We start from the raw sequence: 8,572 nt of genomic DNA on the forward strand, positions 1-8,572 counted from the left end.
AAAGGCACCCAGAGTGTGCGGTATCTGTCCACCATTAACTGTCTACCTTAAAGTGCTCGAATTCGCACGCAGATCGTCGAACTACCGAAGCGTGGGTATCATCCTCTCGGCAGAGGATTAAAATTGTGAAGGCATGTCTCCAGATCGATTTTTGTAGATTTTCGCCTAAGATTAATAGGAAGTGAAGGTCTGTTTTATATGTTGGCAACGATTAAAAGGTTACTATTTTAATTCTCGTGGCTACATTATTTGCTGCTTTAGTCGCCAACCAGCGCTTTGCTTTTGCCCTGCCTTGTGCTTTGGCTCCATTGTAGAGTAGCAGTTCAGTGCAGCACGTGTTAGAATCACTAGTGATAAACATTGATTTTATTAATTTTAGTACTTAATTCTTCATTTTAAGACTTGGATAATCTATTAAATCTCTTATGGTAAGTTTAACTATTTATATAAGTTTTGAATTTTGAAAATATTCAACTTTTATGTTGTTGTATGTTACATCCCGTGTTAAATCTTATATTTATACATATTATAATCGCTCGATTATTGATATAGCTAAGTGTTTATTTTTTCTTCCTATGCTCGTGTAAATGTTGAATAAACAACGTATAGCTAATATAAAGAAACTTACTACGATTATATTTAATTCCGTAAGCATGTTATCAGATTTGTTATGGTACGTTGTAGGGTTTTATTAATTTCAAAAGTTTTATTTATAGTTTTGGATTTTAAATATTCTATTCCGTACTATTCAATTCATATATTTATTTTAACTCGTGTAACCTTTTTTGGTGATAAATAGTGAGTGTAGTCGCTTGATTGTTAACATTATGTATAAACGTGTAAGTGTGCAGTAAATAACATATGACTATAATTCTGCTACATATTATAGTATATAAATCTCCTGTGTTGTATCTTCGGATATCACAATTTAGACTGTTACAGTAAAATGTGTTTAGGTTGCAGGTATGCATTCGCTTACAGAAAACATGTGGTCTAATTTATAACTCAGAATTGTATAATAATACAAGTAATATTGTATGCATAAAATCAAAAATGTTTTATAATTTACTACATTTAAATAATTTTAATGAATGTAAGAGAAATACAAATAAACTGAAAGAATTTCATTAGTTATCACACTCAGTGATCTAGTATTTGTTTAAGCATGTTATAGTATTTCTTCTAATATATATTTTTTTTCATTTAGGTGGTTAAGGCTTCAGTAATCCAGGATTAAAAGTTGAATTATTTGAAACCCCATCTTCCTGATGTAATTCTGGGTCGCAATGTGCAGCTTCAAAACTTCCCAGGATTTAAAATTAAATGTTTAATGGAGAAAATAAAAGTTTAGTAGATTTGGTGTGACTGTTCTACATATTGGTAAGTACCTCGTCTAATTTCACATAAATTGGCTATGCCGTTATACTTTTAGATAATAGAACTCAGTGGTTATTTAATAAATGGGTTTTCTATGAATAAAAAGAATTTTGTTTTTTAGTTGTTATATCTTGAATAAATTTTGAGAAGGTTCTTGAGAATATATGTATTTTCTGTTACGCTTTTCAAATTGAAATAGGATAGCTAAATTTGTTAAGAAAGAATGTGATTTTCTAACAATCTTTTCAATGTTTATACTTTTTTAGCTCCCGTTTCAATGTGAACCATATTTCTCCCTGTTCATTTAGTTATCAGCTCTTGTATATATACCAAAAACTTCACGAATGTGCATTCAACTGCCAAACACAAATTCTGATTTGTAATTATTAATGAATCAAAATAATTTCATTCCTCTTATTTTATGTTTTCAGAATATAATATACTTTAATTTGTTAATAAACTCCCTATTGTCTTTAGATATTATTTTTATAATGCTACCCTGCTGGGGTTTTTTTTTCCTCCTATATTTTTAAAGACTTAAAACTGCTGTAATAGAAGCAGTTTTACATAATCGTTTTAAATATTTTGTAAGTGTTTAACATTAATTTCAGGTTCTGTGGATGGTAGAGCCAATATAACAGTCTGAAAGATTAAGAGAATTTGTTGAACAATCCTAGAAGGGTATAGTATAAAGAAAATGTTCATTAATATTTTTGCATTTTAATTCTTGTATTAGAAGATTTATAAATGGTGTTCTTTTGTATAGTGTCATGGCCATTTTAACCAACAATAAGTGCCTAAGGAGTTTATAAAATCCGTAACATTCTTTACCTTTTTTAATAAATTTGAACAAGTGTGCCATTCATGATTAAGAATTTTGTAAAACCAAGTAATGTAAGGCATAAGATATTTATAGAATGTAAACCATTCTTCCCTTCAAGTTAAGGATAAAAAAAATTCTAAGATTTAAGTGATTAAAAATATTTAATGGTCATGACACAAAAGGAATATATGCCTCTTGGGGAACCCGCCTTGCTATATGCTGTTAGGTTGTTCCGTATTGAATTATGATTATAGTGTACTTATTACTTGTTTCTGGTTTTCTATATATAGTAATAGATTATATAAAATGTTAAACCCTAAGCAATGTTTTAAATTTTTTTTTTTAGATATTTAATCATTTGAAATTAAAAGAAAGTGAGCTAAATTATAGCATGTTTAGGTTTTTAAGTACTATAATAATCTGTTTTTAAATATGTTTTTGGAACAACCTAATAAAAGGGGTCAACGCATCTGTGCAACCGTACCTCTTGAGCAGAGCTGTATTTACTTAGCTTATTTGTAAAGTGTTATGAGTTTCATTTAAGATTATTGTAAGAATAAAATGAAAATAATTATTTGAAGTTTCACTTCAAAAAAGTATAGAGAGTTTACAGCCCTGCTCTTAGGTGATGTGGAAAATGGTTGCAATCATGCATGTTTTAAAAGTTGAATTTCAGGTCTGTTCTTTTCATTATTCTGAGGAGAGCCAAATTTACAAGCATTTACTAAACCTAGAGGTGGAAGCTAGAGCAGCCTGTCATTATTAAACATCTTGTCTGTCCTAGGTGATGAAAATTGGTTCAATCAGCTGTATATTCAAATTTGTTTAATTTTTGAACGAAGAGCATGTTTAAAACTTCAGTCTTACCTTTTGAAGGGCAACTCAATATTTTTAGAATGTATTTGTATGTCATCTTTAAGCTGTATATAATAAAACTATTGTGTTTGGTTTTTGCTCAACAATTACTGTGTTTATATGCACGTTTTTTAACAAATTTTCTGTTCTCACACTGCAGAGTTAATGTACCTTTTAATAATATATCCTTTAAGCAGCACCCGCTTTTTTTTTGCAAGGTGTATAATTTTTAAAAAAAATTTTTTTTTTTTTAAAGAGAGAATGTTTAGTTAAGATTCTATCTCATCAAAACTTTGTGCATCATTTTACAGAATTCTAACTGGAAAAAAAAAAACTATTTATATTAATAAATTATGTATTTAGAATATCAATTAACTTTTCCCCTGTAATATTTTTCCTTGACATTAATAAGTTGTTAAAAGCTCATATTCACTTCAAATTGATTCCATTTTTTATTATTATTCAAATTACAATTGAATCTCCAGTATACGAAACTGTTAAATTTTAAAAACTGTTTCAATTTTAAATAAGCACCAATTTAAAAAAAAAATCGTTTTATGCAATAATCTCTTATTAATTATTGAAGCTCTAATTCACCGTTATTTACAGGGTTCCCTTGGTCCTTGAATACTGCTTAAATTTTACTATGGTGCAAGATTTTAGTAAAAATTCCTCAAATTTCAGTATCATTATAGTTGATAGAAACAATTTTTTAGTCTTACAAAAATATTAGAAACAATTCGTTCTTTTATCTCCTGGAATGAGACCATGCATTAAGAGTAAAACATTTTAGCGAGACAGGCAGAGATGTCATTTCATTAATATATTGGTTCTTTTTATAAATTCTTACTTTTGCTTAAGATGGTACCCTTTATGGTAAAAAATGGTTGCATTAAAATTAGTTAATCCTTTTGCTTAGGGTGCACCATTGTACCAGCTGTTAGTAAAAGATAAATGTTTTTTTCTAGATTACTTAGTAACATGTGATATTAATTCCTAATAACAGTTTTGGCTGGAAATAATTTTATATATAGCTAATTATAAAAATTAATGTAATGTATTTGCCATTCAGTAATAATTTCAAAATATTTCAATCACTTACTATTTTTAATGAACTGAATCATAACAATAGTAGAGAATTATTTTACAAAAGAGTGACAAGAAAATTATGAAAACATAAATTTATATTTTAATTAAGGAACCTTAAAAATTTTCTGACCATGAAAAATCGTTTTAGACTATTTAATTAATCTATAACATTGAAAACTAATATATGAAATATCTTAGTTTGAAAATTATAAATCCTCTCAAGCTTAATCGTACTTTTATCCTGTATAAAGTTTCATAAGATATTTAATGCAATGAATTTAAAAAATGTAAAATTAGGGCTTGTGGGTAAAAAAAGAAGTAGAACAAATTAAGGTGTTTGGATATTAGTAGAGTCTTGTATTTACTTGGAATGAAACTTAATTTAACATGACATAATTAAGAAAATTCTCATGCATAACATCACGAATTCTTTTATTATATACTCTTATAAATGAAACATTTTATAAATAGATGAAAAAAATTCTTTTTTTTGAAGATGTGAAAAAAGCTTTACAGTAATTTGCATAGGGATGCACAACCTTTTTGAGTGAAGGGCCACATTCACAGCAAATTGACCATTGAAGTGCTGCATGCCAAGTATTTAGAAAGACATGTTAATCATGTAATATGTTTGCATAAAATTGAATATCTTTAAGTGCTTAAAATTAAAAGCTGATTACTTAGGGAAAGAACAGAATCAATTATCAGAAAAAAATTTCAGATAAAGTGAAAAATAATGAGAAAATTCATGTTTTTTTGTTTCATCACATTACATAATAAAGTATATTTAACATTAAAAATTTGTAATTTTCATACAATTAAAATTTTTAAAAATTAAATATACTAATTGATAAATTAAATGCAAGTTGAATAATTTAAAGAAAGTTTGCGGGACTAAAAATGATGTTAAATTAAAACAAAACCCTTGCAGGGAATTATAAGATTCAACATTTAGTAGGCAAATTAATACTCCAACTTTAAAACATTTTAAATAAATTATAAGAGAAAATAAAATAAAACATTAATTTTGAAGGAATTATTTTCCTTAATAATAAAAAACTATTAAGATACTTGTTTACAACTCTTTATGACCAATACTTTTTTAACATGTTACTACTTACAATTAATACACATATATATTAACAGCTAATTAAAATTTACATTACGCTACTCATCTTGATTAAACTTTTTTTTTCTGTTAAAATTTAAGGATATACAAATTTCCCAGCATATGATGATAAATGATACAAGATGGTCCATGTTGTAGATAGCAATTGGCTTAAAAAATTTCTTACGGTTTAACCTGCGATATGCAAATTTTCAAATATTGTGATAATTTTATCTACTTGATCATCTGATAGCTTTTTCGGGATATTAAATGAAAAATTAATAATTTTGTTTAAAGACTGCTCCACAATCTCTAGAACAAGCCCAATTCATTCTGGAAAACAGTCTTTCTGCAGAATCTGATTTTGTGATCTGCTTTAAACTTAAGGCAAATAACTTAATCAGTTTTTGGAAGTTGTCCCACATGGTGCTCTTCCTTTTCTAATTTTTGAATCGCGTGAATACGAGTAGCGATGTGTGATTTTTAAATCAATTTACGAATTGTTATGTGTGATATTTAAACAGCGTGAATAAAACACTCGATGCATGAACACAAATCGAGATGCGTGATTTTTAAATTGCGAGAAGATGATATTTTAAACGCCAGAATACGAATCACGATGGGTGACTTAATTACGAGAAGAATCAAACCAAATAATTTTAAAAACGCACGAATCACGACATGTGATTTTTAAATCATGTGATCACGAAAGAGAATCGGTTGGATATGTGTTGCTAAACATGCACATGTTCATGAAACTATAGAATTGGGAAAGTGTATTGAAATGTTCCCTTGCATAAGGGATTCGCGCTTAATATAAATTTATATATCTCGTTTTATTTCTTTATTATTATTATTCTCTTTGGAAAGGAATCGATTTCGCTGAAATACGTAAGTACTTTTTAAATTAACTAAAAAGAAGAAGAAAAGAAAGAATCAAATATCATGAGCTCTAATCTTTGTTTAAATATCGGGATAATCAAAATCACAATACATCAATAACTGCCAAAAAAGGAAGAAGAAAATAACGTTTCACCTCTTATATTTATGTCAAAATCGGCACAATTAGAGCACGTAAAAAATCATTATTTTAATGCGTGATTCATAACCCATGTGCTGTGAAAATTTAGTCCTAAAAATGTCAGGATTTTTTAAATCACGGAGAAAAGCGTAATAACTAGCGAAAAGTCATTGGATTTATCATAAAATCGGCATACATGAAGATAGTCAATAGTGACATATAAAATTCGAAATTATGTTTAGTATTAAAAATATTGGGATTTTCAAAACTATGCGTAAATTCGTAGCATTAACCACCGGAAAAAAAGCAATCGAAAAACTACATTAAGAGAGATAGGGTGAGTCAAAAACCTAGATGCGCTATTATAAATTTTCGAATTATTTTTTTATTTTCAAAAAAAAAAAAAAAAAAATTGAATTGATCTTTTTATTTTGTTCAAGTTGCTACAGCTGTTCGCACATTAAGGTTTGTCAGGCCGCTGGTTGCACACCCCTAATTTACATATTTCACTTCATAAAAATAGATAATTTTTTATTAATGAAGTAGTTTAATTTTTAATTTAAATCACTGTAATACGTCTAAATATTTGAAAAAAATGCAATATTAGTTATCATATTAAAAGTTAAGCACTTGTAATGGAAATTTTATTAACAACAACAATTATTTTATATAAATTAAAAAATATTCGCAAGGTTTAAGAATCCTGGATGTTTTATAAAGGACGGTTACTTCATTTTTCCATTATAATTAACGGCACATTAGTATGCTCTTAGAATGAGTTGAATCTATACCAATTTATGTATCAAGTTCATTTTTCTTTAATTTTTAAAAAGTATTGCTCTAGGGACAATTATTATGCTTAATGATCTCGTTTAATTAATTTTCAAAAAACACCACCTTGGAAAGATGTGAGTTTCTTTCTTTAAATAGGCCCACTCGAAAAAACCAAGCTCGGGTTCGCGAAATTTTCCTGGTAATAAATACAATGGTATCAGTGCTTGAATTATAATGAAATTGCTCTCTTAGTATTTATTTATTTATTTTTTAAATGCAAAAATTGGCATTGTCACTGGGGGCATACATATGTAAATTTCAGGATGAGCAATTATACTATATTTAATGCCCTTAGTTTTTCAAAACAATTATTTAATTTTTTTCAAAAAAAGTCCTAAAGAGTTCCTAATTTTTTTTTTTTTTTTGCTAAAAAAATGGGAACCCAGAATTGAGTTTTAGTGACTTATAACAAACTTTCGAGGTAATACTTTTTAATATTTCTTGAAGGAATACAAGATTAGTCTATTTCTTCGTCAAAATAAGTGAGTTAAGCAGAGCCGTTTTTATGTTTATAGGGGCCCTGGGCCTGTCATTATCTGGGGGCCCTTTATGAATAAATTTAGAGAAAAAAATTTAATTTTGAATAATTTTTATAAATTATTTTATTTTAAGAGTAAAAAACTTATAATTTAATTATAAAAACTTATATACATTATTTTTATCGAAAATTTAAGGTAACAATACTTTTCGCGCTTTTTGATAGGCGAATCTTCTATCACATCATCAAAATCAATTTCCTGTAAGACATACAGTTTGCTTTCCAGCTTAAAATCCGTAAGACTTAGAAACATCAAATTATGAAGGTGTGTAGAAAATATGCTAGGAGTTAGAAAGAATACTAGAAAATACAGTTTGATTATTAGTTTTTTTTTATAATCGTTGAAAAACTGACTCAATTTTGAGACTATGTTTAGCTACGTAGCCTTGACATTTTAAAACCAATCCAGAAGACAAGGAAATTCCTGGATCAGTTCCCAGAGGTATTGAATTGTCATAAGAACTTGGAGGAGTTTATGACCCCGACAGATTTAATATGCACCAGTCACCATTTTACTCATGGGTATTATTCGGCCGGCTGAATTCGAACTTCCATTCTCACGAGCAGGAGTCCATAGCCCTACCAACCAAGCTATCGTGGCCAAGTTATTAGTTTATTTTATTACAGTCATTGAACAGCCCACCCAATTTCGAGTTTACGACTACTAATGTTCAGCTCCGTAGCCGTGTAATTTTGAACCCAATCCATCATACAAGAGAATCCAGGATTGGAAGAAATTTTTGCCTTCATGGAGGACGTTTTGATGGAACTCACCCGCATTTACGGTACATAGAGAGGAAGAACACAAGTGCCTTCCACGGTTTGCCTGACGTAAAAGGGACTCTAACCCATGATCCGCCTACCACAGAGGATATTTCACGTCAGCACTGCGGTCGGTAAAAGTTGGGTGTGAAATTCATATCGACC

At 28.6% G+C, this 8,572-nt stretch overlaps 1 long non-coding RNA gene across 1 annotated transcript; it reads left to right on the forward strand.

Annotated features, from left to right (window-relative positions):
* Window positions 1–259: 259 nt before the first annotated feature.
* On the forward strand, window positions 260–3,162 carry LOC122270763 (uncharacterized). Its single transcript, XR_015434959.1, has 3 exons — window positions 260–428; window positions 1,208–1,380; window positions 1,989–3,162. It is a non-coding gene; the product is annotated as an uncharacterized LOC122270763 (long non-coding RNA).
* Window positions 3,163–8,572: the final 5,410 nt, after the last annotated feature.

The sequence above is a fragment of the Parasteatoda tepidariorum genome, chromosome 1 (assembly GCF_982258835.1).
Source record: "Parasteatoda tepidariorum strain Cologne lab strain chromosome 1, Ptep-v5.0, whole genome shotgun sequence".
Lineage (NCBI taxonomy): Eukaryota > Metazoa > Arthropoda > Arachnida > Araneae > Theridiidae > Parasteatoda > Parasteatoda tepidariorum.